Genomic DNA, 12,770 nt, shown 5'->3' on the forward strand with positions numbered 1-12,770 from the left:
ATTTTGAGACAAAATTTTCTTACCCCATATACGATACGAACATAAAGTTAGAAATGAAGTATCAAATATGGTCGCTACATTACATAAACAAAAGGGCACACAAAAGGTAAATAGAATAAAAATGAGTCGTGGACCCATTTCAGTAAAAAAATGTCTATACAGGGTGTCCAACATACAATGTAACCCAGAGTTGGGAAACAAACTTTTGAACCTGAAGTGATACACTAATAATGGTTATACCAAAATGAAGCCTTGTTCATACATATATTTTTAAACTAGGAAACAATGATTGAAGTACACTAGGAACTACACAGTGTTCCCAGATGTAACCGAAAGCGTAAATCGATGTTTGGCAAAACATGTAAATTGACTCATAATTCATACGTATGGATTTTCTGTCATTAATTTTCCGTTTGTTTAGTTGGAGTAGCTTGGAAACTATGAAGCAGAAAAAATAATTTTTCAATTCCACCGATAACTAATCGAATCAGGACTCTGTCAGTGAGAATAAGGGAAATCGTAGTTTTCATAAAGTAACACCCTGAATTGGCAATCCTGCTGATGTTTCAGTGCATCAAAAGGTGTGTTAAAGATCTGTCTGCATTATGCAATTCCTGTAAACAATGAAAAACTTTGAAATTATCATGATAAATTTTTTTACTTGCATGCACCCGACCCCCTTCATTTCTATGGGCCTATTTAAAACAACAGGTATACAAGAACAATTCTCCAACTATTCAAGATCTGGAAACGAACATTCGCAGTGCCAATAAGAACATTAGGATTTCTCATCTTCGTAAAGTTGCTGCCAACCTGGTGAAACGTGTGAACCAGTGTTTGAATCAGAACAGGGGACATTCCCAGTATCCACTGTAGAGCTGGTAACTCATTTCTGATAGTAGCAGCATTGACAGGTGCATATAACGTTTTATCATAATAATTTTAAAGTTTGTGTTTCATTGTTTTCAGGAATTTCATAATGTATACAGATCCTTAACTCACCTTTTATGCACTGAAACATCAGCAAAGTTGCCAATTCAGTGTGTTAATTTATGAAAACTTCGATTTCCCTACTTTCCCCTTACAGAGGTCTCATCCAATTAGTGATTGGTGAAAATAAAAAAATATTTTTTCTGCTTCATAGTTTCCAAGCTACTCCAACTAAACAAACTGAAAATTAACGACAGAACACGCATACGTATGAGTTATGAGTCAATTTACATTTTTTGCAAAAAAAAAAAAAGTGTTTTACACCTTCGGTTACATCTGGCAACACTGTGTGGTTCCTAGTGTAGTTTAATCGTTGCTTCCTAGTTTAAAATATATGCATGAACAAAGCTTCATTTTGGTATAACCTTATTCGTGTATCACTTCAGGTTCAAAAGTTCTATTATCCCAAACTCCGGGTTGCAATGTATATTGGACACCCTGTATTAGGGGCTCTAGAAATAATATTTATTCGTATGGCTGAGATTTATCAATATTGTCTCCTTAATAATTTTGTCATGTATGGAATGGGCCCATGGAGTAACTAATGGGACCGCAGATCTTACCATGCGAGAGAGCCCACAGGGTCCGGTTTATGTAATTGGTATTGTAATTATGTTAATCCTTTATTATTATTATTATTACCACAAAAGAAAAACTAACATAGTCCAAAGTATTCATAGGAACAGAAAAGATATACAGTATCTCAGATGTTTCTTAGGTTCACACATGAACGTAATAATATTATTACGTTTATGGATTTACAAATCGAATTATTATCTTATGACAACAAGAAATAGAATATAAATATTTGTTAGCTGATAACAGTAATGCGTTTTGTTTCGTCCTACGTAGAAAGGTGAGGTGACATCTTAAATAGGATCATTCTCGTGACTAGCGTTGTAGGTTCAATCACTATTTGCAATTTTTGCACAGCTAGGAAATATTCCTTGGAATTCATTTTCAGCCTATACTATAGCAGAAAGCACGTGTTTATCCCTTATGTATTCATCAATTCTTATCCAAACACGTTTCTTTCCACATAGTTACGAATGAAGGTTGATACGGATGCTGTAATTTTGTGTTGTTGGCATTTCACCTGTGAAGGAAGTCGTCTCAACTCTTAGACCCAGAGAAATTGAATATTTTTATGTTAGTATACATCAGAAGTGTCAGTATTGCAAATTATAATAATTTTCGGAATTGCCACATCCGGAATCGAACTCGCGTCCCCAATATTATGAAACTAACACTTAAGCCACTACTCTAAGACATCACTGTTCTGGGAGAAGGAAAAATGCAGCTGCAGTGAATTCAGTAATTACACTCTTTTACGATTCCAGTGTAATAATGCTGAAACTTTACTAATTTAGCATGACTGAAATCAGAAAGTATTATGCAGAAAGAGTAGTCCAGAGGAGTCAACTTTAAATTAACAACTCATATGTAAGGAGACTCTGTCGTATGCTCTCGCCTCGGGCCCAGATTTTTTACGACACGGCATTGGACAGGTACTCATATTGATTGGAATCTGGTGTTTTCAGGGCACTGGATTATTTTTTAAGGTTAACTAACTTAACGAATCTTCCTCAGTGCCTTGTTTCCTATTTTTACGCGTTTTACTAACTTTTACAGTTTTCCACTAACTCTTTAAGAACAGGGACAAAAACAGGGAAACATTGAGAAGAGAAAAATCACAAACACTAATCGCGCGTTGTTCCTTTGCCTGAAGTGAAACAATCAAATATGGCGAACATGCAATTTTTGGTCTTCCATTTTCTATGTGCTGTCTAATCCAGAATTTGAGTGGGTCAGTGGATCAAATGGATAGTTTTCTGAGTGGGTGAGTGGGTCGTGGGTAAACAGCATGTGACCCATTGCGACCCATCATACACCGTGACCCACCACTTACTATGACCTACTCTGACCCACCACTCACTATGACCCAATCTGACCCACTGACTCACTCTGCTCACTGCATTTTAGACAGCGTCTTCTGAACAGCATACTTTCATCCTTGACTCTAGCCATAGAAACTAGAAACACGTTTCTGATTGATTGCAGCTTGCGATTGTCACAACCTTCTGGTGTATGTATTGTGTATTATAGTAGTAATAAAAGACAATTGTCTCTTTGTTGGAATTGAAGAAGAAAATTGAAGCAGCAGTCGAGGTTAAATTTATTTCATGGCAATCAAGGTGGAACAAAACGAATCCTGAGGGGCTTCTAACTCGCTCCTCCTCCTACTACTACTACTTATACTGGGGATTCTTATAGCAAAACTGCACAGATAACGTAATCATTTTTTGAGTATTATTTTCACCTTATTTTAATGAAAAGTGTTTTAAAATTTTTAAAAATAAAATATAAAAATACAAAAACTATCCTTGGACCGGATTTGAACCCATACCAAAAGCAATTATAATTACTAGCCCATTGCGCTAGTACTTTCGGCCATGAGGACCGCCAGTAACAGTCAATTCATGTTTGCTATGTTTGTGCTACGTGGCGAGAAACGGATAACTCCGATTTACGTATTTAGCTCCTATGAGTAGAATTGAGCGTGATTTAAAATATGCTTCTGAACACTGGTCAATTTGTCTAAGTTTTACTTTCAAGGCTTCCATTTCTCTTTTTCATTTGTTTCTGTTTACTTACCTGAGATGACTAAGTGAAGAAAGAACTTAAGGCAATTTTGGATATTCATATTTGTAATCGTAATAATAGCAATAGGACGTATAATACTACTTGGCTTTCGAGACACACAGCCTGTGAGTTTTAGAGGAGCTAACTACTAGAAAAAATACATTTATGAATCACTGTAATACATAAATTATTAAAAAAAATGAATGCAACAATGTGTGCTTAATCACGGCCAAATTGCTGTCAAATAAAATTTGTTTAGGTATATAGTTACGCCTTAATCCAAATTGTGATGTTATCATATTGCGTTCATTATAATAATATCCTAAGGATAGTGGAGATAACGAATATTTGCGGAAAAATTGAGTGTCTCACAAGCCGTTAAACTTACGGAGCTGAAATTCAGTATATTAACTCTTTATTATCGAAAATTAACAGAACGTCTCCTAGCACTTTTAACATTCTTCTTTATGAGGAGGGGTGCACTTTCTACATATGGTAAATAGATAGTTGGTTAGTTTGTAAAAATAATAGAAAACGATCGATATTAGTTGAGAAACAAGTTGAGAAAGATAAATACAGCAGGGTTGGATTCCCGGCGGGAGCTCATATGGTTCAAATTCAAGTTAATCCGTATCCCATGCCGTAAGCGTCGATGGAACACCGATGGGCAACTAGCGACACCTCGCCAAAAATTGGTGGCCCCGCAGCGACGATCCGCTGTGGCCCCTCTTCCATTCTGAAAATTATACCACCCGCGGCCCACCAGTGGCAGAGATGCGACAAAACATCAATGAATAACAAAATTACTCTCCCAAAATATGTTAAATCGCCTATATTTGTAATTTGTTTACATTAAGGTCAGTCTAAAACTTAAAAAAGTACCCCAGAGGAGGCTCGAACCACCAAACTTATGATTATTGGTCGGATGTTCTTCCGACTTCGCCATGGAGGCGATGAACAAAAAGTGGCTTGTAAAGGGATAAATCGTTAGATCTCTTTTATTGGTCAATCACAGTGCTGCTTTAACCGTGTATATGAGAGGATAACTGTTTGGGATAAGATAAAATGCGTTCGTCATGTAATTTTATAACAAAATGGCGTGTGTCTACTTTATTTCCTAGTTCTCCCATACTCACTTACCAATGATCGACGACAGTTGCCATCTAAATTCATACAATTATTGCACTTATCTCAAGATTTTTCACTTCATGATGTTGAAGCAAAGGTTATTCTTAACCCGCAAAGCTCACTTTAGGAACAATTCGCCAGTAAAAAACAAAATATAATAATAACCGCATGCAAATGACTGGCGATGGTTCGTGTTAGTCGCTTCGCGATTCTCCGCGAGGAATCGATGGAGCGCGGACCAAAATTAAGTCCTCGCTTCTACGTCGTGGTAACTTCAAAACCCTGACTTATGATATCTGTTTCTACTCGACGAACACTGCCGCCAGTGGGACACTAGCGGCAATCCTTCGACTCGTCGCTATATTGACGATCGACCTTTGCCCGCAAGTGGGCCACTAGGTGTTGGCGACGTTTACGGCATGGGTACATCCATGTTTCATATAGCCTCGCTGCTGAAATGGACGTTAAACTCAAAATCAACTCAACAAAAATACAGTGCTTCGCATCATATATCCATATATGCTTACCATGCGCTTAATAATAATTGCTTAAGTTTGCTTATTATATGGAGCGCATAGATCACAGGGCAATCAACCCATAAAGTTGTAAGAAAAATAGACATACAATTTGTAATGTAACCTTCTGTATGTTGGTCTACGTACCTTGATTTGAGACTTAAAAATTTCATCCGTTTTTCCACTGAAAAATATCGATAATTCAACAAGCAAATAATTAGACCATGATAATTTAATTGAAATTCATCATAATTTTGCCCATGACAAACACTTTACCATTTTATATCGTAAAGGTCAGATCCATTGTTATTGTAACAGAGCGGTGCTTGAGCGATTGACGGAGAAATTCAAACTCCGACTAGTTAGAATTTGACAATCTGGTTTTATTACATGTATGAACTCTTTAGTCGGTAGAGGAGAGGCCGTGGATCATGTGCCACGGTTGATGACGATGTGTTTTGGTAGGTCAGTGGTTCATGGTGAGTGATGGGCCTGAGTGGGTCATGGTGGGTGGTGGATTGTGGGTCAGAGTGGGTCAGGGTGGGTGGTGTGTCACTGGGTCGTGGGTCAAGTTTTCATTGACACACGCCATCTCTGATCAAATCTGTAAAATCAAACCAAACAAAGAGCAATATTAATACAAAAAACTCTCAACATCTTAGCTATTCATGACCACTATTGCATGACCCGAATAACTCTAGTATATCCACAAATCATCATTTGTCATATTTCACCGAGATACGTCATGACTTTTCCGACAACCTGATATTTTAAATGATGTTAATACGCAAAAATATTCACTGATCTCATCACTTATTCACTTACTCTCTTATGATCATCAAAACCTTTGGGGTACTCCCTGTAGATATAGAAAGGTGAAATGTAGTATCCAGGTTTGGTGTAGTGTGCAAGTAAACAAATGAAAAGCAACAGGATAATATTTCCCTTCCCCAAAACCCCTAAAGTGAAGTGTGTTGATTATTCAATACAAAGACTTGAAATCCAATCAGAAAATTCATAAAATATAAAATAATAATAATAATAATAATAATAATAATAATAATAATAATAATAATAATAATAATAATAATAAAGGAATAACATAATTAATAAATCAATAACATAAACAATACCTTCCAATTAAGAAAAATGATTGCCAAGAAGCAGGGCAGTAACTTGTGAAGCAGGGGGGACACCGCCACTACAGGGAAGCTCGCTGGCGTTCGAGGGGGGCCCATTTTAAGGCAAAATTGTCTTACTCCATATACGATACTAACATGAAATTATAAATGAAGCGTCAAACAGGTTCACTACATTACATAAACAGAACAGCACACAAAAGGTAAATAAAACAAAAATGAGTTGTGAGCACATTTCAGTAAAAAAAAATGTCTACTATTAAGAGCCCCAGAAATAATATATATTCGTATATTACACCGCTCTGCAATCTGAAAAAAAAAATATTTGATGTTTTGATTTTGAATGTTGTTTCCCTCTAATTTTGAGACGCTGATTTCAAATATGTAATCGGTTTTATACTATCACGTCTAGTTTGTTCGCAAAAAGCGAAAACCAATATGTCGCATTTACACAATATATTTATATTTGTACACTATATGAAAAGACCATTTTCATACTTAAGACATGTATGTAATTACCAAAATTGCTTACAACCACTGACAATTATACTCCTATTAATCAGGAAGAAATTTTCTTCGCTCTGCACTTCGTCCGTGCGTATCATCAGCTGTATTTTCCCTTTTCAGGGACCAACACAGGTCTGTCATCATATTCGTAGTCCACCCACCATGGTATCTTCGCTGTGAAAGCCAAGATTATGTGTGAAATAGTCCAAATGAAAAAATAGAAAGTAACTTTACACTCATGTTGCATCCTAGTTTCCTGAAATTGTCCAAAATGGCGTTCACAATGAGTTTGTAATCTGAACTCCTTGTATTTCCCAGGAAGTTTCTTATAACATCCTTGTAGCTGTGCCAGGCTTGCTTTTCTGTTTCGTTCATTGTATGGTCAAAATTGGGGTCACACATTAGTTTCTTGATCTGGGGTCCAGTAAAAACACCTGCTTTCAGTTTCTCCAGGGTTATTCTGGGGAAAACATTACATATGTACTTAAAACATGCACCGTCCTTATCGAGAGCACGTATGAACTTGTGCATGATACCCAAAATTGTATGAAGGGGAGGAAGAAGAAATGTTGGGGTTCTACAAGCGGCGCATGTTGAACGTTCTTGGTTCCGGATGTGAACGGTCCTATGGTTGGCCATTTCCGCCTCTGCCAGAACTGTCCCATTCGCACAAGAAGCAAGGCATTTTTGTGTTACCCAGCTGTAGTCCAAGTCAAAGGTCACCACAACCTTGAGGTCACCACATAAAACCCACTCATGCTCAGAGTACTTTACGCACTGCAACAAAAATTGCAAACTTTCATATGATTCTTTCACAGTAGTAGAATAAGCAACTGGTACAGAACCAAGGACATTCCCATTGTGGAGTAAAACACCTTTCAGGCTGTTTACAGACGACTCTATGAAAAGTCTCCAGTCTGAAGCTTATTACTGTATACCAAGCCACGTAGTAAGTTGTGGTATATCATTAGAGTAGACACTATTTTTTGTTCCCGGGATCTGTAATGTGCGATTTTTGTTCCAGGTAATAATAAATGTATGGCTTTCAGTATGGACCCTAACAGTTTGGCACACTCCTTTGGTAACGCAAGATCACGTACCAAGTCATTCACTGCTGTCTCACTAAATAAGTGGGATTTATTGTCACTTGTACTGGGTACGTAGTCGTCTGTATCTGACCCAGTGTTGTATGTTGTATCACTTAACATTTCCTTTCGCGGTGATGTACTGCTTGACGGACGAGACGGCACAGGCAAAGTTTCGTCACGTTTGATTGGTCACATTGCAGATCTTAAATGAGGATACATTATATCACGTTTGTTCTTGGCACTGAAACCCTGCACTTTTTCCTGACAAAAATAACAATCATCCGTGTGGTTTAATTGTTCCCCCCATACCATTGAAAGAGCAAAATAAAATTTCTCTCTTTGTCCGTTTTTTCACAACCGTAATCCTTCCACGCGCGTCTTACATACCTTCTGCGGTGCTCATGGTTTTTTTCGTCATCAAGTACAAGTTCGAAAGAGGCAAAATAGGCTTCTTTCACAAATGGTGTTATGTTTAGTCTTTGTTTACACAACATGTACTTTCTACATATATAACGAAGTGTTCGGGACGTTTCTGCAGCCACGTGAAGACATTGTTTTCTTAATACACAAATCCACGTCTTACGACACCGTCCAGTTCACTCCAGTCCGTGTTAGCAGACTACCTGTGAAGTAAAGAGCAGCGTAAATAGTGTTGCCAGATCAGATACTCTGCAGTATTAACAATTTAACTTTAGATTTATCACTAGAACTAAAGATGATCGGAAACATTCCTTGACGTTCTAGAGCATATAAACGGGGCTTTTATTAAACACAAATCTTTCAATTACTCAGAAACCTGACGTGCTAGGACTAAACGAATTGCACCGTTGAACTCAACGCAAAATATTCGTTTAAGAACCCCCATTCATTCAAAAACATTATTTTTGATGAAGAGCAGTGTTATTGTCAGATTTGTCAATATTGTCCCCTTAATTTTTCGTGTATGGAACGGGACCAGAGGCGTAACTAACGACACCGCAGACCTTGCTGTGCGGGAGGGACCACAGGTTCCGGGAGCCCATAAGGAGTAAGAGAAGGGTGGAAAGAGGGTGGCCAAGAATTAGGAAAACGACTTTTTCTAGGGGGCGCAAATACACGTATTCATGCTTGCCCTCTCCCCAGAAAAAAAATCTAAGTTACGTCTCTGCCACGACGGGATTTAAACCTGTGCCTCTGCCACACGAGTTTCATAATTTGCCAATCTACCACAAATTCCTCATATAAAGATAAAACAATAAACTAGTAGTTATGGAAGATAAAAATAGAACTTTCTTTTCTACGCGTGTTGATGCAATTCAAAGAATGCGAAAATAACGTCTGCCGCAGGAACGTAGCCAAGGGGTGGATCCGGGGGTCCGGATCCCCCTTCGAGAACAGAAATGAAAAAATAAGGAAAGATGAAACAAAAAGAAACGAGAAAAAAGAAGAATCAGCGTTAAAAATATAAAGTTACAGCAAACTTTTGGTTACTCTTTCTTATGAGAAGCTTTGTGTGGGAGAAACAGGGGGGAGTCAAGTTAAAAATTAATATTATTGTAACGGAGCATTCTGAATTTCATCTAGCTCCATGCTAATCCTATGGACTACAAATGACGATCAGATAGACTCTCAGGTAGAACTTAAGATATACCAATAATATCCAATAATATGAGCCTGGCAACGTAGATTTCAGTGACTCTTGTTAAAGAAATTTTCAATTTCGAGGCAACACTAACCCATTTCGCGACAGGATGTTTTCACTGCCGAAAGAGATCTCGTTGCTATCTTTAACGTCTTACACGAAGACAAGAAAAAGAAGAAAATACAAGAAAAACCGAGTTTTGTTGCTAAAATATTTACTAATATATCCTCATTTTATTGTCCTAACAAACCAGTATGGGTACGTTGTCAGTAAAATAGTTTAGATTGATCGAGCTTCTTGTGGGTAACCACAAAATTTCATATCACATTCCCCTATTACAAAATCCTGGCTAAACGAACCAAAATATTTTACCAGTAAAATAGATTAGTATGACCTAGCCCCTGGTGTGATAGCCTCAATATTTGTCACGGATCCCCGCTATTACGAAATCCTGGCTACGTGCCTGTCTGCCGGCTTGCATTTTCGTGGATTCCAAGAATTTCAGATATCCTCTGATCTTATTTGCCGATACAGATAGGACATCAAGAGAAATGGCCTACATATAGCGGAAATTAAGGCCAACTGCTGTCGGTTTTTGTGGCCGAGTGTTCTAGGGCAACGTTCTAGTAATGAAGATAGTTTTTGGCGTGGGTTCAAACCTTGCCAAGGTTTTTTAAAATTTTCATAACACTTTTTTCATTAAAATAAGCTTGCAGTTTTACTAGAGGGATCCATAGTAAATGTGATAATAATAATAGCAGTAGTAATAGTAGTAGTAGTAGTAGCAGTAGTAGTAGTAGTAGTAGTAGTATTAATAATAGGAACGGGTTAGAAGCCACGCAGGGGATGGTTAGGTACTGTTCTCTTGATCAAATTTTTCTGTACATTTTACATGACCAACTTCAAACAGCTGGCTAGGGTAGCGCGCGAATACTGAAGCTCTTGGGATCGGCGTAAATGTTGCCAGCTCTTCTTTGGAAATTAGAAGTTACGATGAGGAAGAATAGTAGTAATATAAAACGGGAGCAGTTAAAACGATGAGGTAGCCTCAACTTGAAGGACTTTTCGTATTGTTTTCCTCATGGACGAAGATCTATATAACTTGCTTTTGAGTTAAAGAAGGAAATCTCGAGTAAGTCATTGTGACACTCATAAAGAACGTCTTTTTATACGAGCATTAATATTTTGTATAGTCTTACGTGCAACAATTTTAACTAGCTAAAAGTTTAGATAAAAGATTAAGTGACGCATTAGGTGAGTGGTTAGCGTACTGAACTTCTGTTCGGCTTATCCGGGTTCGAATCCCGGCCAGGTTAAAACTTTTTCAAATGCTTCAATTTCAATTTCAATACATACACAGTGTGGCAAGCAATATCTTCTCTCCTCCAGAAAGAAAAAGATGTTGAAATGAGGAGAATTGGAGAAGGTCTCTCAATGGAGGTAATCATTTAGAAACTTATTTCCAGCAGTTGTTCTAGATTTGATATTTTCAGCTACTTTCAAGCACTTCCTGATAAACACGTATATTTATTTCTATGAATATACAATATATAAAGAAATAATACATTACATACACAACAATCTTGAGATTAATATATGGTGTTCTTTGGAAAACACGATACGAACCCTAAAGATTCATCTTAGAATAGAAAACTGTTTCGTTAGCCACCTACTTTACAATTTTACCTGGATTAGGACTACCAACTGCTGTCAGTACCGAGAAAATTTACGTGTAAGTTTGATTGCATCTGTCTAAGCGTAAATGACCAGACTCCAAGTAATGGAATTAGAGCACTTAGGGGGAGATACTTTTGTAAGTGGCTGTACTACGAAACTATGAACGTAAAGTGGACTCGACCTAGCCCCTGGGCAACTGTGTCTCAGTGGCACAGCTTTAAACCTTGGTGTGTGAGGACTGATTCGATTCGAGCTGGTGCCAAGTGGGCTTTGTGGCACAGAAACACCGTGTATGTGGGCTTTCTCGTGGTTCTCTAGTTTCCTCCCACTTACTTCTTCCACCATTTCATTCCTTCTCAACGTCACTGTTTACTTTAGCTTACAGGGAAAAATCGTGCGACGTGAAGTAATACCTGAAGATTCCATTTCGAGTTAGCCGCCCAAAATTATCTTGCCCTCCCCTGTTTCAAGTTATGGTTGGAGGCCTGAGTTGGAAGTCTGAAATCCATGATGCAAACACTTCACTCATGAAGTAAGAAACAGTAATTCCTATACTGCTCTATCTTCAGAACTTATAAGCACATAATGTTGAATGTGAGGATTCACTTAAGTCAGATACGTGAATTATTGATTATAAGCTCCTCAATAAGAATGAGCAAACACGTATTTCAGCTTTCCCGTTTTTAAAAGAGGAAAGAAGTTATTTCGTATGACGCTGAAATTTCTGGGATTCAGTTCATTAAACTTCTACAACAGATAAAGGATAAATCTAATAGAAGAAAATAAAGCATATTTGGAAATACTAGGAAAAATCATAGAATATAAATCTAAAAGTTGTCATTATCTAAGCCTGCGTGGTTTTCATTCGCATTCTTTAAGAGAATAACCACATGTTGTAAGCACAAGGTAGAAACGAAATAAACAGGACAAAACATGCTGCTAATACAGAAGCTTTGTTCGAATAATTACAATTATAATCAATATGCCAATTCTCTCTCACATCGCCAGCCATCCACGATCCTAATCTACGCACAATAATAGACAGACACATTCACACGCACACATAGATTACACATCTGAAGATCCATTGATGCAAGGACTCATCCCTGAATGAACCATCCTTTGAAGCGTTATCAATATCATGAATTACAAAAGGTATCATCCAAAAGCTTTCTGAAGCTTTCCTCGTTAGTCGGAAAGAAAAAAATGTTGAGAGCATGTGTTAACATTACTGGCAAATTATGTAGCATATGATATTCTAAACATAGTAATGGTACACTACATGTAGAATCAAATGGCTTAGATCTAATAGGCGCTGACGAAACATGTCAGACAAATTCTTTGAAACTGTAAACCAAAACCTTGCAAAAATGTGTTTGAGCTCACCCTGTCATATATTACCATTAACGACAACATGTCTCTCGTTTTGAATGATGTAACATATTTCAGAGAATTTGTGTCG

At 37.5% G+C, this 12,770-nt stretch overlaps 1 long non-coding RNA gene across 4 annotated transcripts in view; it reads right to left on the reverse strand.

Moving 5' to 3' along the window:
• Nucleotides 1-12,770, reverse strand: part of LOC145671181 (uncharacterized) — a 527,654-nt gene that overhangs the window by 343,433 nt on the left and 171,451 nt on the right. Inside the window, exon 2 of one of the 4 annotated variants that reach the window (XR_014128462.1) lies at nt 6,899-8,633. The exons of the other annotated variants lie outside the window; for them this stretch is intronic. This is a non-coding gene — a long non-coding RNA (uncharacterized LOC145671181). Of the gene's footprint in view, nt 1-6,898; nt 8,634-12,770 lie in introns of those variants that run through there. 4 annotated transcript variants of the gene reach the window in all.

The sequence above is a fragment of the Thermobia domestica genome, chromosome 15, assembly GCF_964235325.1.
Source record: "Thermobia domestica chromosome 15, izTheDome1.hap1.1, whole genome shotgun sequence".
NCBI classification, from domain to species: domain Eukaryota; kingdom Metazoa; phylum Arthropoda; class Insecta; order Zygentoma; family Lepismatidae; genus Thermobia; species Thermobia domestica.